At 35.7% G+C, this 25,966-nt stretch overlaps 1 long non-coding RNA gene across 1 annotated transcript in view; it reads right to left on the bottom strand.

Annotated features, from left to right (window-relative positions):
* The window catches only part of LOC118676054, a 111,528-nt gene that overhangs the window by 36,899 nt on the left and 48,663 nt on the right, over window positions 1-25,966 (bottom strand). Inside the window, exon 2 of the long non-coding RNA XR_004974023.1 lies at window positions 23,867-23,911. This is a non-coding gene — a long non-coding RNA (uncharacterized LOC118676054). The remainder of the gene's footprint in view (window positions 1-23,866; window positions 23,912-25,966) is intronic.

Here is a 25,966-nt window from a genome sequence, read left to right as displayed (position 1 = left end):
CGGAAATTCCTTTTTTAAAATTGTATTCTCTGCTGTAAGACAATGAGAGATATTTATGCTTTTTAGAGCAGAATAAACACATGAGTCTTTTCTAACTTATTTTCTGAATGAAAATTGTATTATAATACTAAAGTTCCAACTTGCGAAGTTTTCTAATAGAAATAAATTATTTACATGAGCTGTTGTCAGATAAACTTCAGGCTCATATATTTCAGAGTCATAATTTCAAGTCCCTGGTTTAAATTTACCCCAACATGACTTGTATTAATTCAGCAGAGTGAGAGTTTTTAAAAGCAGATCTATTTAAGGCTTTAACTAAAACAGTTGCTTTATTTCCCCCCTTTTAGTATGGTGCGATCTGTCGCAATCAATTCTTGATCTTTGCATTTTGATTTAACCTCTTAAATATACTTTATAATTCTATTCAATGTCTCCATTACCTGAATTCGTCACCACAACTCTCAAAACACTTATTAAGTGTTGCTGTACATTTTATCATTACTGGCTATTTTGGGTGTTTGGAGAAGCTTCGATGCCTTTGCTCTCCATGATCCTGACTCCATTTCACTTCTACCATCTTGATGTTCCCGCCTAAATTATTTATAACTTCCCTTCATCATGAATAACAAAGTCTTCATTGAAAACAATTCCTTGTCTTTAAGTGGGTAATCCCTACATTGAGTAGGTTTTAATTATCACTATATTTACATTATATCTACAAGACAAAGGAATAGATACATTGGCCCCAAATAGTGACCTCTATGTAGTTTACATCTATTTCCCCCCAGGTTTCTTGGGCATTTCATAGCCAAGGACAATTAGACTACCTATCAGGATCATACAAAGGTTCCAATATAGTTTTTCTTCAGGCAAGTACAACTCATAAAGTCAAGTTTTATCCTCTCATTTTAAAAATGAAAGACCTGTATTGCCCAGAGCAATTTCCTGGATATTTTCAAATATGGGTCACTCAAGTCTTTCTAAAATAGAATTTGTAATCACAAGGTTCAAAGAGCCCTAAAAAATACTGACTTAATTAAATAAATGTCAGACAATATTTTACTTGCATCTCTAGAATTTTTATATGACTCACGATATAGAAATAATATACAGCAATATACATGGGACTCCAGTTATGAGTTATAGCAACATAACCCATAAATATCTATTATGTAAACAACGTTCTTTTTAGGGAGGTACAAATAGCAAAAAATAGACTATTAGATACACAAGGACTTGGTATGAAGTTGTATAAATGCCCAAAGGAGGAAAAGTATATTAAATGTAATACTTTGAGCTAAAAAAAAAAGCATATTTAGATCACTTAATTGTCAATTTATTGATAGGAGAAATCAACTGTTAAAACAGCAGGACAAATGGAACTGGCCATGCCCTTGCTGATACAACATACATACCATTTGTTACATCAAAACCATCATGATTTGACCCCTTAGAGGCTATATGGCAAATGCTAGTATACTATAATTAAGGCTCTTTGATCCAATTCTGAAATCAAACAAACAAACAAACAAACAAACAAAAAACACACAACAGCAATGACCCAGCAAAACACCATTGCTAACATCCACATTTTTATTCAGGATAGACAATATCCTTCCAATGACCAGGAAAGAAAAATTCCCACTTCATGGAAAGAATCCTCATGCTCATATTGCTGAATTCCATGCCATAAATGACCTCTAAAGGGCATTCTAATTGACAAGCACAATATGAATTAATACTTTATTTTTTAATTTGTTTAATATTTATTAATTAAATTGATTGGGATGACATTGGTCAGCATGAACATATATGTTTAGGTGTGGGTTTCTATGTTATAAGGTCTGTAAATTGCACTGTGTGCCCACCACCCAAAGTCAAATCTTCTTATGTCACCTTATATTAGGACCTCCTTCTTCCCTCACTCCCTTCGCTGTGGCAATCACCACACTGCTGTTTGTGTTCACAATTTTCAGTTTTATATCCCACATCTGAGGGAAACCATATAGTTCTTAGCTTTTTCTGACTTATTTCACTGAGTATAATGTTCTCAAGGTCCATCCATGTTGCTGCAAATGGTGCTATTTCATCCTTCCTTATGGCTGAATAGCATTCCATTGTGTATATATGTACCATTTGACGAGATACCACCTTACACTTGCTAGAGTGGCCATTATCAATAGACAAGCAATAACAAGTGTTGGAGAAATTTCGGAAAAAAAATAAGGACCCTCATTCTCTGCTGGTGGGATTGTAGACTGGTACAACCACTGCGGGAAGCAGTCTGGCGATTCCTCAAAAAATTAAGAATAGAGCTACCATACGATCCAGCAATCTCTTTCCAGGTATATACCTGAAAAAGTTGAAACCATGTATTTACAAAGATATATTAACCCTTACGTTCATTGCAGCATTATTCACAGTGGCCAAGACATGGAAATAACCAAAGTGTCTCGCAATAGAGTTAATACTTTAAGAATGGAAAATGTACTCTTTTATAATTATAAGGTTCAAATAAGCATCAATTAGGCTATTAGTTTAATTTGGAACCTGCATTCTGATAATGCACAGAACTTGTGAGCTTATGAAGAATTTGTGTTACTTTTTAAAACATCTTTCTGGCAGCTAACTTACCCTTCACACCATACATGGTAGATTGGTTCACCTGCTCCATAGATGAAATTTATGAAACTACTGGGGATGGGACCCATTATATATTTTCTACCTTCTGTTCTATAGGTACAGAGTCTCAGTCCCAATCCATCAACCAGGTCACTAACCATTGCCCCAAACCTCAAAAGTACCAGCTGTTGTTCGTAATATGGATGGATATGTCTGGTTCAGCAAATTCTACTGCCACTGTTGGAAAATGATTCAAAGTACATGCTCTTAGTAGCTCCATAATACTATGTAGTGCTATCTTTGTGTAGGCAGGATAATGTGGAATTTAATAACGCCTTTAACTGAGAGATAAGGAATGCATTAACAAAAACATATTTTGCTCACAGAGCTAAACCAACAACCTTCAGACCAAACATTAGGGTAGTTATAAGATTAAACTATAGATATATGATGTTATTGTAAATTAAATGCCTCAGGTATCCTCTCTTCTCACGCCATCCTAATTGCTGCCACCTGAAGCTAAAAGCTTATCACTCACTCCACACCTGCTTTACCGCGACTGCTTCCTGTGGACCTTCGTGGCTCCAGGCTGTCTCTTGTCTTTCTTTCCACCCTTCAACTGTCACCCATATATTGCATACCACTTCCAGACTAATCCATTTTAAATGCTGCTTTCCTTATATTAAAAATCTACTCTGAAGTCTCTTTTCAAACCACACCAAACACAATTTCTTCTATCTAGATGTCAAGACTGTACATAAACTGTTTCAGCATTCGGATTTAAATTTATTTACTGAGATTCACCAACAAACACTTCTGACTCCCCTTCTCCTTGTCTCTTGAAAGGTCACATCCATTGGAAACTGCACTGTTTCATTCATGAGCTGTACCTCATACGGGAAGCCTTCCACTTTACCCTTCCTTCACTAAGGGAGTTCTATAAAGTCTTCATTGTTATGATCCTGAGGCTTCCATGAAGTGCTCTCTTATTATGCCCACCATCATTAGGTCCCATCTCCTCTCAATACCGATATCCTTAATAACACTGTTCCTGGTAAAATGGCTTTGTATTATTCAAGTTTCTTTCCTGGTTGTTAGACACATTTCCATAATTATATCATTGTATAGTGGAGGAGAGGCACTATGCTAATTACTTTGGTACCTTTTCCTATAACAAAAACTGTACTAAAATACAGAAAGCACTTAAAAATGAGTGATCAATTTCAGTGCATTTCCACAAGCAATGAAAAATTATGCCATTATATTTCTGCCCATTTCTGAATTCACAAAGCATTCTCTTCTGGCTTTTCTGGTAATGGAAGTGGTTTTCAAGCTGTAAAAAAACATTTTTTTGCCATGAAAGTTAAAATTTGTTACATAGTATTTAAAGGTAAGACTAGAGTATATAATAATTTTTGAATTTTTATAAATACATGTAGGATAGTATTTCAGAAACATGAGAATTTCTATGTACAACTACTCAAAAATATAGAAACTAACCCCTCAACACTGCACACCATTTAAGGCTTTGTCTAGTCCCTCAAAAATCAGCACTATATTAATAGTATAATGGAGCTTGGTAATAAGGAAACCTTTAATGATTCTTTAGAAAGGTATTATTTTGGGATCTCTGAGGGATTTTTTTCTAATTCTTTTCATTTTTTCTTAAAATAAATAAGCTAGCAATTAAATTTTTTCAAGCTCCATGATCAGTAACAATGACACACGCCTCAGGGGTGATCAAGTCACGTTAAACTGCACTAGTGAGTACTGGACAGATTTAACCATTTTAAAAGGCCTTTTATCCTTTTTTAAAAATTCAATTTATTATTTATTATTTTGCCTGTATAGTTCTTTAAAAGCCAATTATAATTCTAGAAATAAGCTGCCATTGGAATTCTGGTAAAAAAATGTATAGATTTACAAAAAAGAAGACATTCTAAAGTCAAAAGGTACATTATATTTTGTGATTATTACTTTAAAAACACAGGGATTACCAGTAAATTATTCCAAACAACTGAAACAGCAATGAGGGGTCCAGCAGAAGCTCTCTTAACTGAGATTTCTAATTTCTTGGGTCTTATTATTTCCTTGTATTCACTCAGCTCTATCCCGTTTACTCTTGTTTCACTATCTATCTGCCTGTATATATATTATCTCTGATGAATAGGGAATAATGAATGTGGATATTACATAGACAATATTAATGTTGATAAATAGTATTTTGATAATATTGGTAATAGCTATTTTATTAACTAATATTTCTAATATTAATAAAATAATCTGAAAAAAAGTGCAACTTAGGAGACTGTTTGAAACACATAGGGATGGGAACCGAGGAGTATGAAAGCTTGAATAAAGCAGACTAGAAAGGTCAAAATCATGGGGTGGTCTTGGGAAGCTAGGGGAACAGGTTTTCCTCTTGTTTGTAATATAATGTGCAAGTGACGGGGAGAGCTGTGATAATTTATTTTTATATTTGTGTTCATTTGAGCATTGTAGGATTGTTCCCTGAAATATATTTTTTCTCACTTCAAATTCAAATAAGCATTTTCAAAAAACAACCCCAAAGGGGTGTGGTCTGTTTTCTTTATAAAATGCAGGGTTACTGTTAATTTTTTATACAACTTTACTACACAGGAAAAGCTCAGCAAACATAGAAATAAATAAAGAAAATGTCACCATTCTAAAATATTTTTTTTACTTCTCTAGAGCTTCAGTGTTAAACGTAAAATTCTATTCCTCTTTTCTGCTCTTAATTTTCTAAAATAACCGTTATTTCTATGTCAATATTAAAGAGAGGAGGTGCTATACCAATACTTCTGTCTCATTTGCCTAGAAAAAAATCTCAATGATTAACAATGCAATACCTAACAGTCCCCTTTTTTTAACCAATGTCCAGCTCAGCAGCCTTTTAATAATAACCCAACTTCAGTAACATGAAGGCATCCATTCCCGGGAGATGAGCACACCCAAATCATTCTTTTAATAATGTACTGGTGCCTGAAACTCAAATCATGGACTTAGTATAGTAATGAGTCTACCTCCCCACCACCAATATTGCACACAATTACATTCGTGAATCCCATTTTGTGAACTATATTTCATACTCTTCTCACATGAAAAGGACAATGTTTAGTTTAGCCTTATGAACTCAGTTAACATTTCCAAGTGCCAAAGCAGACAGGAGGGTAGCCCTGGCCAAAAGATACTGTCCCTGGAGAGAGGTGAGCGCCAGCCTCCTCGCCATGGTGTCTGCATGAATCCTTGTTCACCTTGAGAACTTTTTTACATGCTTTACTCTAGTTAGCTTGCATTTTCCATCCCTCTCTAAGAAAGGGATTTTTTTTTTTACCCCACTCCGTCCCTCCAGCTTTATTTCACATGCAAATATGCTCATTCAAGTCAATGGTTCAAGAAAGAAATTTTTATGATTAAAGCAAATGTGCTGGATGCAAAGACTACCAACCGAAAAGTGAAAAATTAAAATATTTTTGGTGGGTTATGTTTTCTTTTGTTTTTGGCTATAGAGGTTTTTGTTTTTTGTTGTGTGTTTTTCTTTCTTTCTTTTATTTTTTAAGATGTGTTTAACATAAGTGTTGATGAAATACATTGTGTGGTCTGAAGTATTGTGGTTTGGTGCCACCTAGCAAGATGAATTTCTATTGTACTTAGGTTCTCAGATGTTTCTATATTCCATGATTGCTGAGCACATTTCCTACAAAACATTTATTTTCTTAATAAAGTAAAAGGAAGTCGGAGGGATGTGAGTTGAAAGCACTAGAAACAATTTAAAGATGAAAATTATCACTTTCTGAGAAATAAGAAAGGAGTCTAATAAGATTTGTCAATGGTAAGGATAGAGATAAAAATGTCTCCAGCCGAAACCGGTTTGGCTCACTGGATAGAGCGTCGGCCTGGGGACTGAGAGGTCCTAGGTTCGATTCCGGTCAAGGGCATGTACCTGGGTTGTGGGCACATCCCCAGTAGGAGATGTGCAGGAGGCAGCTAATCGATGTTTCTCTCTCATCGATGTTTCTAACTCTCTATCTCTCTCCCTTCCTCTCTGTAAAAAATCAATAAAATATATAAAAAAAAAAATGTCTCCAAATTGGCACTAAGAATAACAAGATGCAAATTTATCTATTGAAAATATCCACTCAAATGTCATCTATTAGAGTTTCATCAATTATGAAAATAGTGGAACTGGGATGAAGGTACTAAGAAAGTTCCATGTGTGTTTTGTTGTTTTTGTTTTTTTGTGTGTTTTTTCCTCTATACAAGCTTATCCCAAGCAGTCAAAAACAGTAGATTACTATAAGGTCTAATTACTAGATTCAAGTGTGATGATTTAGAGGAGGATAAAGGAAAAGGATGTGAGAAAAAAAGAGACTGCAGACAAGAAAAAACGAGGAAAATTAAAAGAGAACAGAGATCAAAGAAAATAATAAAAGCAGGAGACAGGCTGATTAAAAGGGGAAATGCTGTTAACAAAGAAACCAAAAAAGCTAACAACACAGAGCAGTTAGGTTTGGCAAATTTCATTTTGTTTCAAATGGGATCTAAAGCAAAAATTGAGGTTTGAGCTGTTGAAAAGCCAAACCTATGAGGCTTAGGATTTAATTTTAAACTCAGCTTTTCACCATTTTTCTAGTGTGGAGGTTTTCTTTTTAAAAACAGAGTCTTTGATCTTTTGCTTTAACAAGTCTGGCCAATAAGTAAAGAATCAAAATTGTGAGTGCTAATGCCTCTATTTTGTTAAATCAAGTATTGAACATTGTACTATTTGTGTGGTCTGAAGACTACTTTGGTGTTACTGAGGTGTTTGAAGATTCTGGAGATGAAGTGCTTTTCCACGAAACCAGAGTAATTTTTTTTTGCATGAATTAAGCCAAATAATATAAAATATCAATTCTCTTCAGCAGAGTAATTGAGAACTACATCTGATAAGTCAAAGTCATTAATAAATGTGGATCCTGATAACTCAGGTTATGACCTGGGATTCTTGTCTCTACCACTACTACTTTTCACTCTAAATTCATCTATAACTACCTTTTCTTTTACTTCAAAAAATTTAAACTCTACCTAGGCTAGAAGAAAAAAAACCTAAATAATTTAAAAATTACTGATTGACTTCCTATAATTGGACCTACCACTGGTTTTTAAGTAGACTACCACAATTTACTGATCACTAGGTGCAAATACCATGCTAAATAAGATATAATATACATACAAATATAAGTATATACACAATGAGGCAGGTGTATTAACAGGTGGAAGAAAATAACTTGATTTATATTCTAGTTTTCTAAGTTGTAACTTTAAATACAAGCCAATAGAAGTGATTATCAAATCAATCTATTTTTCCATCAATAATTAATTAGTAAACTGAGTGCATGTCATGATTACTATGTTCTCATTTTTTTTTCTTTGGGAAGAAATGCATTTGGCTGAAGCAGAATATAAAAAATGAAGCCCATATATCCCAAGAATAGTACAGAAGTAAACAGGGTTTAACGACTACCATTTGGTGACGATTATGCGTGTTATTTTGCATAATTTTAATTGAAAGATACATTTCTAATACAGAACTTAACTATCGTATGCAAATTAGTTTAAATTATCTTAATTGGTTCAATTACTTATTATTTATATATCTGTAAGCTATTTTTCAAAGACTCAGCAAACAAATTTGACAAACATTGCTGGGAAGTTTTGGTTATGCAGACGTCAGGTTATTTTAAACATAAGATTCAAAAAGGCTCTACTGATTGTCATTAAATCTTACAACAGTAGGATATGCCCTGAGCCTTCTGAAGTGTTAGCAGTGGGACTTCTCAGGTAAAATTAAATTCCAAGAACAAGAAAATATAAAACTAAATGCAACATTAGATAACAGAGACCTCACATAAATGTTAGGGCATATTTACCAAATATTAAAATATAGGTAGGATTTCAATAGGTAAAAATTGGAAAGAGAATGTACCAGTTTGACACAATTATAGGGTATGTGGAGGTATTGTTGAGAAATTTAGTTAAGAGAAAGGACATTTCAATAGGTTGTAAAGATGATAGTAATCTGAACCACAAATGTGTATTTTATTTTGTAGATAACTAGAAATCATTGCTATTCTCTGCTCAATGCAGTCAGGAAGGTTCTATAGAAATAACACTGTTGTAAATAGTGGATTAGAAGCAAAGTGGGAAGGCTGGAAGCTAAAAAACTATTATAGAAATGATATTAAACATCTAAAAACGTTATCCACTAACTAGCATAGATAAAAATCTAGTTTAAAATGATAAATTATAAATTTTTAATGTTGATATAATTACACAAAACAATATGGGTAAGGGAGAGGTGGCTTTCAAAGTCTTGCAAATTTCTCATGGTACTATCTTTCTAGAAGGAAGTTTTTCAGAATGTATCAAAAGCCCTAAAATTCAAGATTATACTAATTTTATTTCTAGAAATACACCCAAAAGAAAAATTAAAATGCATATAAATATTTCTATAAAATGATATAGTCAGATACAGACATAAAATAAAATATCGAGCTGTTGCAAAATTTTTATAAAGAAATTTTATTTTCATGACAAAATACTAATTAAATTAATAGTAACACAGGCAAAATGTCTTTATTTCTTTATTGTAGATGGGATTATTCATTCCTTCACACAATAAACATTATTGCACCTCTATAACATACTCTGTCATCATTTAGTATGGTTCTGGGAATACCAAATTAATTCAGCTTATAAAATATTGGAGGCCCAGTGCACGAAACTCATGCACTTGGGGGGTCCCTCAGCCCAACCTGCACCCTTGCACAGTCCAGGAGCCCTTGGGGATGTCTGACTGATGGCTTAGGCCCGTTTCTTCCCCCCACCCCCACACCAGCCAGGGAGTGGGCCTAAGCCAAAAGTCAAACATCCTTAGTGCTGCCACAGAGGTGGGAGAGGCTCCCACCACTGCTGTTGTGCTCACCACCTGTGATCCTGGCACAGGGCTTCTGGCTGAGTGGCACTCCCCTTGTAGGAGCGTACTGACCACCAAGGGGCAGCTCCTACATTGAGCATCTGCCCCCTGGTGGTCAGTGTGCATCATAGCAACCAGTAGTTCCACCGTTCGGTCGATTTGCATATTAGCCATTTATTATATAGGATAAGGGAGAGTAATTACCAACTAAGTGCAATGACCTTCTCTGCTTGATTCCTATTCATGGAATAGGAGAGTGTGGAAATGCCTCAGAAGAGCGCTGATCAGGCAACACAGAGGCAGGGTAGGGGCAGGCGGGATGAGGAAAGCATGGAGAATGCAGGAAGAAGACTGAAGAGAGAGTTACTCTGTAGTAGGTGGTGAGGCCAACTTTTCAAAGGTGTAGAGGGAATAAGAATATCAGGGATAAAAACAGTATATTTTCATCAAAACAATAGGAATCTCAAAGGAGTGAGGAGAAGCTAATAGCCAGGGATCTGGAAGAGAGTAAGTTAGCTCAAACTAAATGGAATCAAAGTGTCCAAGAAGAAAGATGGGTATGTAAGTGGATAAATGAGAAAATAAACATCACAAAAATGCTTCTTTAAAAAGTGAATGTCTGATTAATTTGGGTGTCAAAGGAAACACTTTTACAAAGAGAACACTTCATTTTCTTAATGAAACCTATAGTGGAGGTGTTCTTATTTTTATAATCACCATGAATACACACATTTTATATTTTAAACCTAAAATGACAAAAAATTTTATATTCTAATAGGTTATTGATACTAAAAATACATCTCTTTCCTTGCTCATGAGAGTCTAAGGTTGAAAAATATGTTAGTAGTTAAACTTGAGCGATTTTTTAAAAAATACTAAATTAAAAATAAATTCCATAAAATTGGATTCAAACCTCTTGCTAAAAGTAGACTGGGACAATATCAAAATAAGCAACACTTAATTTATTGATATATTACATCAAGAAGCTTAAGGAAAATACCAGTCTTGATAAAATTCCTTTAACATTCATTCAAATAGCCACACTATACCACCTTCCTCTCACCCCTGCCCGGTCCTCTTGCAAACAACATATGAAAGACTGGAACATAGGAGATTTTCCCCCTGTGTGTGTGTGTTAAATCTTCCTTTAGAAAGTTTTAAATAGTTTTATTTTAAAAGTGTTCCAAATTCTCATGATATTTATTGACCATAAACACACAGAGCAGAGCTTCATGTGAGGATTTGGGTTGATAAAGGATCACCCATCCAAAGTGTTCATGAATAATGATGGATCATCAAATTATCTCAATGATAACATATTATTTTTGTTGGTGATGCAAATTTCTAAAAAATCCCATTTTTTACTATGAATTCAAATGACTGCTATAAAAGACATGCTTTACTGGTTTATTTATGACTTGAACATGGTTCAAAATATATTTTTAAAATTGATCATGATAATATAATAAAGTAATGTTATAAATTTTCTGACAACATAAATTAGAAAAAGTTATCATCAAATTAGCTAGTTAATTTTTATCTTTAGCTGTGATAAAAGTTCATTGATTTGTTTGAATAATATCTTAATGATGATGAAATATAGCAAAATCTAAGTAATGATGAATCATAAAAGTCTTCAAGGCTATGGATTGATTCATTCTTGTGGCATTCTACTGCATATTGTCTTACTAATATTGATCCTAAGGGGATCTCATTAATGTGTATGCCTAATTAAAAGTTGAATATTACCTTGACTAAAATATTGGACTAAGATGTATTTTATAAGATTTAATAGCTGCCTACAACCTATTTAATTCTCAAAGAAAAAAAAATGCTTTCTCAGACTTTGTTTCTGTGGTCATTTAACCTTTCTGTAACTTTGTTTTACAACATAGAAAATGAAATCTTTCTGATTATGCTAATTCACATGGAGGTGACATTAAACAAAGTAAGAGTTGAACAATATGTTTTTAAGGTCATTTTTATTTTTACTCCCATTCATTTTTATGTCAGTGACATTCTTTCTGATGAGCTAATGCAAAAGAAAATATTGTTATGTTTGAGTGAGTTAGGTAACTGAAAACTTCACACTTTGAGAAGGTTGTTCTTTAAGTAAGTAGGGTACTATAAAATTATTTTTTAAAATCTGGTCGGAAAAAGTGGGATCCTGATCCTGAGTAACATCGATCATGTTTTTGTCCTATTATTTGAACAGGATGGGTTTGAACACTTGTGAGACAAATTAAAATGGATTGTTTAAAAATAAGATTTGGCCAAAACCGGTTTGGCTCAGTGGATAGAGCATCGGCCTGCGGACTGAAAGGTCCCAGGTTCGATTCCGGTCAAGGGCATGTACCTGGGTTGCGGGCACATCCCCAGTAGGAGATGTGCCGGAGGCAGCTGATCGATGTTTCTCTCTCATCGATGTTTCTAACTGTCTAACTCTCTCCCTTCCTCTCTGTAAAAAATCAATAAAATATATTAAAAAAATAAATAAATAAATAAAAATAAGATTTGTAGTAATGAAATAAATATCAAGATTTGGGTGCTTTTCCTTTTATTTTGTAATGATTTTTCCTAGAATTTAGATCATTCTCTTTCACAATATAAGCCATCTATTAAAGAAGTTATCCCACATATTACTATGGCCTGAAACTCCCTTATCCATCTTGTTAGTTGACCTGAATCTTCAAATTGTACTTTCATATTTCTTCTTCTAGGAAGCTACACCTGAGGATTTTGAGCCAGATTAGAGTTGAAAGCTCTTAGATCTGTGTGCATTCCTTGGTAGACAGAAAATTTTACTATACCCATGAGTCCCCAAAGCCTACTATAGTGCCTATTATATAATGTACTAGAGGCCCAGTGCATGAAATTCATGTGGGGGGGGGGGCGGCCCTCAGCCTGGCTTGCGCCCTCTCACAGTCCGGGAGCCCCACAATCGATCACCCCAAAGAGGTAGGCCCTCCCCATCCAGTTGGGGCTCTGTGATGAATCACCCCCGCAGAAGTAGGCCCTGCCCACCTGCTGCAGCCTGCCCGTCAGTGGCCTGGGCCTCCCTCTTTGGGGCGATCACAGAGCCCCCCAGTTGATTGCCCCACCGGCTGGGGGCCTGGGCCGCCCTCTGCGGGGTGATCATGGGGCAATGATGGAGCCCCCTAACCAATCACATTGCACCACCTTGGCTGGCCTGGTGCCAATGGGTGTCATAGTGTGGTCATCCGGAAGGTTGTGCCGCTATTCAGATGGTCGTTCTACTATTTGGCCGTTCAGTCGATTTGCATATTACACTTTTATTATTATAGATTCTTACTCACTGATGAAACCCCAAAATGAAGAAAACCCCTTGACTGGAAGAAAGTAAATGATGGAAGGCTACCTATATGCTTTATGAATTTGGGCTATTCAGTATTGACTTATAAAACACTCAATTTAGATTGCGTGACAAGGACCTCATTTAAAATAGAATCCGGAAGCCCTGTTAGGGAAACTCTCATGCTTTACCTCTCCTATCTTGGCAAACCATAACAGGAAGGAATGTCTTTTACACTCCCTACAGAGATCAAGGATTATTTTTATCCTTACGCATCAACAACTCAGCCAATAAGAACTCATCATTGACTTGAACACTTGCTCTCTTCCAAAGGACTTTTGGTCAAAATCACCCCTCCCACTTCCTCCTTTTTCCAATAAAGGCAAACCCCTCTCCTTTGTTCTCTGGATTTGCCTATGAACACCATAGATTCCTTGTCCCTAAATACAATTTTCTACTATTCTCAAACTCAACTCTGCTTTGATGATTTGTTAATTATCTTACTTGAGGTTGACAATTTATACATTTAGGGTTATATATATATTTTTGATAGAAGTGAAATTGACTATTAAAACTTGACATGCATTCTCACTGACAGCATGCAGAAAAAATGAGTTGTATCACATAAATGCTGTCTACTTCTTTCATAAAAGATATTCCAAAAAGGTAATTTGAGAAAATCATAATTTACTCATTCACTATCTTACCATTCTTGCTTTTTCATTAACTGGGTTGAAAAGAATTTACTGAGTAGGGGTGATAGTTGAAATATTAGGGATATAATGATGGCTGTGTTGTTGTTAATGCTTCCATTTAGTTGAAATCCTAAGGTTTTTAGACTGCTGTATGAAAAAGTTGAATTTGTTGTTGGGAGACCAAGGGGTAAGTCATCTCTTCCCATTGACTAATTCATTTTAGAGTTTCATGCAGATTCTTAAGATGATTAGGGACTTAACCTTCACCACAATAACTCAGATGTGTGGCAAGTTCAAGAATCTACTTGGTATTTAAGAACATCTTAAATCAGGAGATACTGAAAGGTCAGTACTGGTCAGACCGAGTCACTGAGGTTGGCTGTAAAAATGAGTAAGAGATAACAGAACTATCACATGATGGCAATGAGGTAAGTGCTGTTTAACGTTTCACTTTGTTCAGTTTGTCATTCTCTAAAAACAGAGGCTCAGGAAAGGATAGTTCTTTGAATTGAAAGTATATTTTAAACATTTTTTTTTCTGAAACCACCAAAAAAGGAAGTGACATTTCCTTTCTAATAATAGTAGAATATGGAATATGTCCATATGCAAGGCAAAGCAGAGAGCTAAGGCAATTATAAGGATAAATTCGTCACAAAGGTTGTTTCTGCTTCAATAATCTAGGTAATTGAAACCAAAACTGGTTCAGGCATGTAACTGGCAAAATTTTCCTCTTTGCTTTGGCAATAAAGACACATGATATTCTCACAAGTCTGGAACTAGTTTCAAGAGGCAGCATTCTTCTCTGTCTGTGGTATATTTTGAAATATGGAATGAATTACTAGGGTTTCAAATGATATATTCAAGCAATAAGTTAATTTGACAGCAATAAGTTAATGGAAATTAGAGCATTTACATGACTGTACAGACAGAATCAGCACATATTTATATACCATTGCCATATGCATACATATATATGTATACCTGTATATTAAATGAACACTTATACTTACAGAAATACACATACACTTCTCCAGTTTTGACATTCTCTCTTCCTCAATAGACACCTCAAATTTGTTCCGTAAAACTGGATTCTTTTTTATATCTCTCCCTACTTTGCAAATACTTGCCCTTTCATATACATTAGCTTAATTTAGGATATCATTATGCATCCAGGAACCTGAGTCATAAATACGGGAATTCTCCAAGCTTTCAACCTTTCCTTTACATTTTGATTTACCTCTTCATCTCCATTTTCACTTAAATAAGTGAGAAGTTCTACTGATTCAATTTCTCAAGTGATTCCTAAATCTAAGCACCAGCGCCCTTCCCACATTCTGTCCCTTCCTTTATTGCTCTATTAGATCTTTGTCATTTTTGCCAAGACTAGTAAAATGGCCTCCCAATTAGTGTCTCAGTGTCTGTCCTGTCTCCTCCACACCTCATCATCCACAATTTAACAACAATACAAATCTCACAATGTTGTGTGCCTGTTACACACCGATAAAGCTTGGGACTTGTGATTACAGGGAAATGTCTCCAATACCTTTTCTCCTTCGTCACCATTCTCAATTCACCTCTCTCTGTCACACTATTTTTACTACACTTTCCAGGACTGCAGATCTTCCTCACCCCCGCCCTCCCCCGCCCACTCAACATAATGTTTTATGTTTCCATGACTCTGTCTAGTTCTTCCTAGAGTTATGTTTACCTCTCATTGGTCAGCTAATTCTAACTAACTAAATTACTCATTCATTGAACAAATATGTACTATCTCTAATGTACCAGCCCCAGGACTGAAAGCTTGTTATCAAATTGTGCGCCTTCCTCATCTTGGTTTTTTTTTTTTTTTTCAATTTAGTTTATTTTTCATCAAGACCCTTCATGGTCACCATCTTTTCAAAGAAACCTGAAAGGCTGGACCATCACCTTTCCTCTGTACCTGTGAATATCCCAATGAATGGCCCAATCACTATATTGAAATCATGTTTGCTAATCTGTCTTATCTAAGACACTGCAGTCATTAAGAGGACAAGTTCTTGAGCATTATTCTTATTCTAACTTCCCAAATCCAGCTGTTAATAAATACGTTTGGAAGTGAGCTTAACGTTACTGAGTTTCAAGGTTGCCAATGTGAAAAAAGGTTGCCAATGTAAATTAAAGTTAATGCAATCATATATTTCTTTCCTTTAAGTTTTCTTTCCTTGCCATTATTTCATATACTCTATCCTTTCATCATGTTTCCTCTTTTCTATCCATGTTTCTCTCCTCTTCATTTAAATATTTAGAAGCTGTGCATAGGATCTGTCATCTAAAGGTGGTAATAGCAGCACTGGCCACTTTCTTGGTCAAAGGAGATTGATTATTAGTGTTTTGCCAGCAATGGTAATTCTGGGCTTCTGAGGATTGAGGGAAAGAATGAATGAGTTCAGAAAGGAAAGGGAGAACAAGAAAATGTTCTAAAGAGGGCAATGCTATTAGAACCAATATTTTGGGATGCAGTGCAAACAGATGTGGGAGGAGTTGCTATCACCTCATATTGAAATGATGAGCTTTTACTGTCTTTTGAGACTCCTGTCTGTTAATGCCACCAAAACACATGAGCATTCATACAAGTACACACAGGCACATGGACACACAAAAATGCTTACACACACACACACACACACACACACACACACACACTTATATTTTGTTATGCCTGAATTGTTCATTTCTCCATTTCTAAACTAGAAAGATCCTACCCATTCTTCAGGTTCCAGATCAAGCTCCACCAAGTTCTGACTCATACTTATTCCACTTTACTCTCATGTGAATGACCATAAACTGTACCATTCCTTATCCATTGTGGATCAATAATATGGAAAATACAATGAACTTAATTACTACATAAGTGGAATAAAGAAGAAAATGCATAAAAATATGTTTAATATGTAACTTTAGAGTTATTAGATTCAGCAAAAGTAGAATCAATTTGTCAAAATGCTAAACAGTTTCTAAATGCTTATTCCCCAATTTTGTTATTTATGTCATCATGAGTCAGAAATAGTGTGTGAACTGGAAGCAGTCCACAGACTAGGCTTAAAGAAACAGAACTCTAAAAAAATTAACATTAACTGGGGCCAGTATATGCATACTCACCAAACAAATTAGCAAACACACATAAGTAGCAGCATGGGAAGACTCCAGAGTATTTTATTTCCTATTTTGTACATATTTTACATATTCCTTTTAAAATTTTGAAATAGTTGCTATTAGAATTGCTCAAGTAATTCAGAGTCAGAGTTTCCCAGCAGAGATTTGCAATCATGAATTTATTTCTCAACTAGCATTTATTGAACATAAACTATATGCCGAACACTGTCCTAGGTGTTAGGATCCAAATTTGCATAAAATAGGGTCACTGCAAAACAACTGGAATGTAATCTTCAAAAATATCAGGGTCATGACAGTCAAGGAAAGCCTGTGGAACTTTCCTACATTCATGGAAACTAATAAAATATGCCTACCAAACAAGGCACATCATCTGGAAACAAATTATTTCACTTTAAAAGACAGTTATTGGAATTTATTTGGACAACTGATAAAACTTAAATGGGATCTGAGGATTAGGTGGTAGTAATATATTGATATTAATTTCCTGGGATATTAGTCAGCTCCAGCTGCCATAACAAAATATCATAGACTGGGTGCTGTCAGCAACGGAAATTTATTCCTCACTGATTTGGAGGCTGCGAAGTCCAAGATCAAGGTGCTAGTCAATTTCATGCCTTGGTAAGAACTCTATTTCTTGTTTGTGCCTTCATATGGCAGAGAGAGAGAGAGAGAGAGAGAGAGAGAGAGAGAGAGAGAGAGAGAGAGAGAGGAGAGGGAAAGGGAGGAGAGGGAGAGGGAGAGGGAGATGGAGAAGAAGAGGGAGAGAGGGAGGGAGGGAGGGAGAGAGAGAGAGAGAGAGAGAGAGAGAGAGAGAGAGAGAGAGAGAGAACCCTCTGGTGCCTCTTCTTATAAGGGCCCATTATGACATCATCTAAACCTGCTTAGCTCTCAAAGGCCCCTTCTTCAAATACCATTACATTGAAGGTTAGGGCCTTGGCATATGAGTTTGGTGGGTGGGACACAATCCAGACCTTAGCACACAGCATTGATAGTTTTATTTTTTGGTTATGTGGAAAAATGCCCTTGTTTCTATGGAAACATGTAAAAGTAGTTGAGGGTAATGAGGTATGAGGTTGAATTTGCTTTCAAATGATTCTCTGTGCTATACTTGCAAATTTTTATGATTTTTTTCAAAAAAGTTGTAAAGATGCTGTTTCTGGTCTTAAGATTTTAATTCTTGGGAAATGGGATATGTGAGCAACTGTAATTGAATATGATTAAGTGCAGTGATGTGTGTGGTAGCATAACAACGAATTGAAATAGGAGGGAAGGGTGAGTCTGTGCACAAGGAAAGCAGGAAAGAACTCAAAGAGGAAGCATCTTAAACAGGTCAGAATGGAAAACAAATCAAGGGTTATTGGATCCATGTTTATTGATTAATGATTATGTAACAAAATTTGCATGTTTGAGTTTTATTTTTTCCCATGTGCTTGACTTTCCTTTCGTCCACTATCTTCATTCACCACTCTCTCTTAAGATTAATAAAAGACAAAAGATTTGCAGATCATGAATTAGTAGCATAAGGTCAGTTGGGGATCAGGTAAAATGTGCCTAAAATTATATTTCTTTGCCATCATTCTTTTCTCTATCATAATACATTTTAACAACACTTTCTTACCATACTTAGTCTACTCTTGCTTTCCCTTTTGTGGCCTCCAGAGATAGTTGAAAAGGTTTATCTGGTTGGTCTCCATACTTGTTGTTATGATTATGGTCTTCCTTAAAGGTTTATATGATTTTTTGAGGGAGCAAAGGTTAGAGTGCTCTATAATTTCCCTGTTTTCCATAGAGGTCCATGATTCACTCATTAATTGAACAAGTATGTACACAGTATTTATGCAAGGGTTGCACATTGCATACCTATGGCCTGTCTTGAGTGCTTTACATGGTTTTCCTTTTTTTTTCAATTTAAAATATTTGAGGCAATATTAGAAACCATGAGATTTCACATAAAAATCCCAATATTTAATTCCTTGTAACTTTAGAAGTTATGGTTACTGGAAGATACAATTTGCTAAAAAATTCGACTGGAATGAGTAGAAGTAACCCTTATATGTTAATCAGTCTACACCACTCCCTACTGTATAACATTGGTCTCCTACACTCACTTTTATTGTATCCATGGGTCCTGAAGGTATTTACATTTGCAACCCTGGCCAAATAGTGGGAAGACATTGGTTTCTTTGAGAACAAGACACCGACTTCTTTGAGGACAAAGTATGCATTTCAAATGCTAAGTTTCACATTCTCATCAAGTAAAGGTTATCAACAAGCTTAGTATTTTTCTTAGAATAGACTGACCAAGATCCTTTTCTCCTTACCTACTTGACCAGGAAAAAAATATGTAAAACCAGAGCTGGGGAAAGTGGCTTCTGCAAATCAGAAGGGGGGGGAGGGGAATGAAAAAAAAAACACCTATGATGCACTAAGTATTACATTCAGTTTCAAAAGAAACTTTTATATCAACTAATTCCTAATTCTGTAAAGGAAAGTGAACTTGGTACATCTGTTCAGCTATTTTAAATTTACATTGCCATTGAATTCAGACTCATATGGAATTATAGAGCCCCTCAAGCATAATTCAAACTATAACTACTTTTGCTGGTTGAGACAATGTCCAAGATTCATTTAATGGCATCAGTAACAACTAGCATTTTATGACGTACTGAAAACAATGCTCTCTTTCTTGTAACAGAATTCATCTAAAGAATTGTTTCTTTTATGTATTATCTCTATTTTGTAAATAACCATCTATATTTTAATCCACAGAGCCAACTTTATTACTGTCTTAAATATAATAATAATAAATAATAATAATAATGATAATAATAAATAATAATAATGTCTTGCCCTAGCTGGTTTGGCTCAGTGGATAGAATGGACTGAAGAGTCCCGGGTTTGATTCCAGTGAAGGGCACATGCCCAGGCTGTGGGCTTGGTCCCCAGTAGGGGGTGAGCAGGAGGCAGCCAAGCAATGATTCTCTCTCATCATTGATGTTTCCATCTCTCTCTCCCATCCTCTCTGAAATCAATAAAAATAGCATTTAAAATAATAATAATAATAATAATAATAATAATAATTCTTACATGCATATAATGCTTTCAAACTAAGTGCTTTTAGATCCATGCGAGGTAATCTTATATAATAAAAACCTAATATGCTAGTGCCTGGTCATCCGGTTGTCCATTCAACCAAAGTGTAATATGCTAATGATATGCTAAGGCCGCTCAACCACTCGCTATGTGACATGCACTGACCACCACGGGGCAGATAGTCAACCAGTTGACCAGTCTCTATGACGTGCACTGACCACTAGGGGGCAGACACTCCAACTGGTAGGATAGCTTGCTGCTGGGGTCTGGCTGATCAGGACTGAGCAAGATGGGCTGGACATGCCTTGGAGCCCTCCCATGGTCCATTCCTGGCTGACCAACCTCCCTTGTCCCTCCCTGGCCCTGATCGTGCACCAGTGGGGTCCCTTGTCCTGGCCTGCGCCCTCTCGCAATCTGGGACCCCTCAGGGGATGTCGGAGAGCTGGTTTTGGCTGATCCCACAGGCAAGGGTGAGGGACAACACTGGTGCACGAATTCGTGCACTGGGCCTCTAGTATATAAATAAGTTCAGCACCATCCAAATATTTTTTTTTCATAAATTATAAATATTTTTCTGAGATACTAGACTTGTAAGTATGATTTTGAACATGATTATATCAAAACTGTTTTTTTGTATGTATCTCATCCACCACAAGAATTTATTAGCATTCACTCTGTAATTTAAAATACAGAGGCAGATAGTGACACCTTATAAAATTTCGGTAAGACGAAACATTTCCACCTGATCTCTCCCCTTTCTCACACTTCAACCCAATTGAACTGAATGACGATTTATTAAGCATCTGCTAGACTCCAAGATGAATAACACACACTCATCACCCTCTAGGGCTTCACAGTCCATTTGGGACAAAAAGATACATGCCAGATGAATTTTTGTATGTGACATAAAATGATATCTACTTTTCCCCTAGTGTTATGGAGATGTGAGACAATTGGTGAGAATGAGAAGGAAGAGAAGAATCTCTGAATGTTTATGGAAGGAGGTGTCATTTTGAGTGAACCTTGAGAAAATTAGAATTTAATTTTATATAGATCCAACACAGTGGCATGATCTATATCATTAGCCTTTGTTTCCCCTGACCATTTATGGGCACTTACCTAAAAATATTTTTGTGCCTCTTTACTGTAACACTTTTTCTTCACTCCTTAATTTCCTGATTTATTGTTCAAATGGAAATTATTCTTTTGTATGCCTGCCAAAAGTGTAATTAAGGAAGGCCATCTTTCATTCTATTTCAGAGTTCTATTTTAAAAAACTGTTTAGAGAGCCTATTAAATAAATCATGCGACATCAAAAAAAGTTGCCTAATATGCATCCATTAAAAAAGATGAAATAGATAATACACATTGACTTAGAAGGATGTTCATAATTAAAATGTTAAAAACACAGAATCATGCATATGGTATGGAAGCATTGTGTGCACATATTGATACTGATGTTTGTGTATATTTAGAAAGAATTTGGAAGAATAAATACCATAATTTTAACAGTAGCTAACTTTGAGAAAGATGTTACTTTCTATTTAATATAAATCTCTATTTTATATTTTAAATAATTCAAACAACAAAAATATTTATATTGAAAGAAGTACAAAGTAGTCACCATCTATTTCCCCCATTCTAAGAATTAGAAAAATTGCTGCCACTTTTTAATTCAGTAACTTAATTCAACAATTCTACAATATTTCTTCAAGAATGAATAACTTAATTCAAAATAAATTTTATGAAAATGTTAAAAATCAAATTATATGAAAATATAAATTCAATTTTATTGAACAATCAAATTCCAGTGAAGAATTATAATTTAAAAAACAAACTATGTCTATATTAAGGCAGAATTCTAATTTTATTAGGTTTAGTGTCAAATAATTAACCAGCAAGGCTCACATTTTTCTGTCAATATATCAAAAACAGCAGAAATAATCACCAAAAAATAAAAGGCAGAAAATGCAACAAATTCATCAATCTGCTTTTCAATGTTTTCATAACCAGAAATAAATTTTTGTCTTTGAAATTATAGTAGACAACATATAAAGATGAAATAGTATCATGAAACCTCAGCCATACAGCCAAAAGGGGTACAATGTTCCATCACCAAAGGCAACTATAGATTAGAGCTATAATGTAACAGGAAAACAAAGGATTTCCTTAGCTCCTACTGCTGCAGTATGGCTCAGCTGGCCTCACCCAGAGCTACATGCAAGGTATTCTCTCTCACTAGTGAGACCTACTCTTTTGTCACTCAACCAGATCACGAAAAATAATATGCTCTTTCCATATCAGATTTGATGAGTCACTATTCCATTAACATTTCTTGTTTTACTGGATGTTCAGTAAGTGAACAAGAATGATATTATTTTGCATATGAGGGAATTTTCATCTCAGAAGCACCATGCTTTGCCAGCCACAAACTCACGAGCAATGAGCACACCATTGTGTACAAACACACAGCAAACATAAGAGATCATCAACAAAGGCCTAAATAAATGCAACCTGCCCTGACATTTTTATGAGAACATGCTGACTCCCGGCCCACTGTTGGTTTTTATGCATTGTAGTTCTGGTTTTTGTCTTGTCTTTAATCGACTCTTTTGCCTTTTTTAGGCATCAAGCAATTGGTCCTGAATTAGCAAAGAGGTGCTAGAATGTAGGAGTGGGAAGCTGACCTACATCTGAACAATTTGCATGTGATTCACCATAATTAAACAATTTGGTCTGAAATAGCTACAATTAAGCTATTATCAGAGAAAGTATTTACTAGACTAGAAATTCTAAATTTATTTGCACATAAGTTGTAGCCAAGAGAAGAGACACATTTTTCTGACACTTTTATTAAAAGTAAATTAAAAGTAAATGCATTTATATTATTAAATCAATGATGGCTAATTATACTTATGGTTACTTTGCCTGTCCCTTAAGAAATTACGGGTTTACAATAGCAAACAAAAAAGTAAAATTATGGTGGACGAGAGAATCTCAGTTTGTAACAATATATTACATATATTAATATATGTTAATGTATGTATTATAAAATTGCCTTTCTGATATATGGAAATCACATACACTAATGTCGAACTACCCTAAAATTATGGAAATGATAATACAGAAATGTTAAAGCAAGAATAAATTTTGTGACAGTAAAACATAAACTACCTTTCTATATAATAAAAGCCTAATATGCTTAGTGTCTGGTCGTCCAGTGGTCAATTAAACCAATCAAAGTGTAATATGCTAATGATATGCTAAGGCCGCTCAACCACTTGCTATGATGTGCACTGACCACCAGGGGGCAGACTTTCTGACTGGCAGGTTAGCTTGCTGCTGGGGTCCAGCCAATCTGGACTGAGCAAGACAGGCCGGACTCACCCTGGAGCCCTCCCACAATCCCTCCCCAGCTGGCTAACCTCCCGAGTCCCTCCCTGGCTCCGACCGTGTACCAATGGGGTCCCTTGGCCTGGTCTGCACCCTCTTGCAATCCGGGACTCCTGGGAGGATGTCAGAGAGCTAGTTTCAGCCCAATCCCACTCAACACAAGAGCTGCCCCCTGGTGGTCAGTGTGCTCCCACAGGGGGAGTGCTGCTCAGCCAGAAGCCAGGCTCACGGCTGGTGAGCACAGCAGTGGTGGCGGGAGCCTCTCCCGCCTCTGCAGCAGAGCTTAGGGAGTCAGTCAGACATCCCCCGAGGGCTCCCAGACTGCGAGGGGGCACAGGCCAGGCTGAGGCCCCCCCCCCCCTTCTTATGTGCACAAATTTCTTGCACTGGGCCTCTAGTAATATATAATATGTAATAGTATGGAGAAAAATTCAAACTGAAGATTCGACACTATGTGTTGGATGATTTCAAGTTTAGCAAGTGAGTAGATCTAGTACACTTTTCAGTTGTTCAAAATAAACAACATCAATTCTATCTACATCTAACAAGAGGAGTAAATTATTGAAACTTGGATAAAACAAACACAACATAGTTTATAATCAGGAAAGATTTTTTTCCTACCTTTATAGGCACATGGACATTTTCTAATTAATCTTCAAGGATACCCTGCAAAAGAAATAGAAACTAGATGACATTGTTTTCACATTATAATCAACAGTGAGTGTTAGCAATCTGTTTGTTGCGGGGGTGGAGGGAGGGGTCTGTTTATTGTGGCAATTTACTGGCTATTTCACCCAGAAATCTGCATGATTCTGACAACACTGAAGGTGACATAGGGCACATGAGCATCATATATGGATTGAGCTTTTTTGCTGCATGGGTATAGAAATTAAGACTATTGTTTATAACTATTAGCCAATTTGGTAATCTTACTATTGACAGCTGGTAACGGTGGAAATAAAAAGTAAAATCATATTATGTTGTAAAAATGAAGCAAAACCTTAATAAGCAACAACTATTATGAGCCCAAACTTCTAGATTTAATTACACCTTTGTGTGGAATTAAAATGTATAGGTACTAAGATTTCAGTCTATGTTGCCAGTGGATCTTGTCCTAAGTTATAGAGATTTAAGAGAAATATTACCTGGCCTAGGCAATTACTGTAAGAAAATTCTAGTGCCCTTCATTAGAACAGAATTAGTCTTAGAACTAGAGGGTAAATTAAAAACCAATGGGTCCAATACCCTTACTTTTCTTTTTTTTTAATTTAAGTTTTTTAAAGTATTACATATGTCTCCCTTTTCTCTCCTTGACCTCTCCCTGGCCACTTCCACCCCCCAGCTCATGCTTATATGATGCCTGCAAGTCCTTTGGTTGATCTCTTACCCCCTCCCCCCCACCCTCCTTTCCTTTCCTCTGAGATTTGACTTTTCAAAGCAAAGCAAGGTCGCATAGCTAGCTCCTGGAACTAAGGGTAGAATTTCCATCTCCCAGCCTCATAGTCATGCCACAGCATTAAATTACTTAAATCTTTGTAACTTCCAGGATTGAAAAGAAAGAAAGGGGCTGGATTGTATTGTCTTCTTTTGATTAGTTGCATCTATTTAATGAAGGTTCATACTCCTGCCTGAATAAATAACCTATGTCATCAACATTTATTGCATCTACCTCATTCAAAACTCCTTTTCTTGGTGGAGGGAGATACCAACGAATTAGATGACAGGATTCTAATCTTAAACTGCTTACAAACCAATGACAGAAAGCAGAAAAATAAAATAAAGGAAAAAAGCTGACAAACCAGTCAGTAACACTACTAGCTGGATATGAGGGAAGCTGTCCAATAGTACTTCACATCAAATCTGTTTCCTGGACAGCCTTCAAAGAGAATCTACCATTGTTCCTTAACAAATGCCTCTGCCCCCAACTTTCTAAATGGATCTGTACTATTTTGCGCTCTGCTTAGACTTCTTTAAAAAAACAAAACAAGAAAATATGGTCATTTGTGATCCTTAACGAATAAAATGTAATTTTTTGTACAAACAAAAATGGTTTAGTAAGCGATTTCTTGTAAACGCTTTCAAAAGATAGGGAATAACCCCTGGCCCAGTTTGTTTGGCAGTGAACAGTAACCTCTTGTTTTCAGAAAGTGAAATAACAGAATCAACATTATGTAAGCAAGGAACCTAACTCTGTACTATCAAGGCCTAGAATTTTAAGAGACTGGGAACAGAGCAAGCAGCAATACAATAGCTGTGGAATATTTTCTTCTGCTGTAATCTCAGAAACAGCTTGTGTGGTCACACTGGAAGCTAACAGTATTAATGAGGTGCCTCTCCCCTCCCCGGACAAAGTCAAAGAATAATTCATGTTTCCTTTGCAGAATATCAAAGAACGAGTTTTATAAATTTAACTTATATCATATATAAAAAAGATAAAAAGGGTTTTCAAAGAGTGAAATTTAAATAATGTGAGTCTGGAGTGTGTCTAGCTAAAGTAGCTAGTATCTTTAAGAAGATAAAGCATTATTTAGTGATAAAATGTATTTGTTGGATTTTATTACTCCAAGTTTTCAACTCTGCTTAAATCATGAAGAAAGAATGCTGAGACAATTTTCTGTGTGCCAAAGTTTAAGCAACATACTTAACCCAATTCTACTTAAGAGAAATGAAGACATGCCCTAGCTGGTTTGGCCCAGTGGATAGAGCATCGGCCTGCGGACT

This window comes from Myotis myotis, unplaced genomic scaffold, assembly GCF_014108235.1.
Source record: "Myotis myotis isolate mMyoMyo1 unplaced genomic scaffold, mMyoMyo1.p scaffold_m19_p_2, whole genome shotgun sequence".
In the NCBI taxonomy this organism is placed as follows: domain Eukaryota; kingdom Metazoa; phylum Chordata; class Mammalia; order Chiroptera; family Vespertilionidae; genus Myotis; species Myotis myotis.
This window is presented reverse-complemented; position numbering and strand designations above follow the sequence as displayed.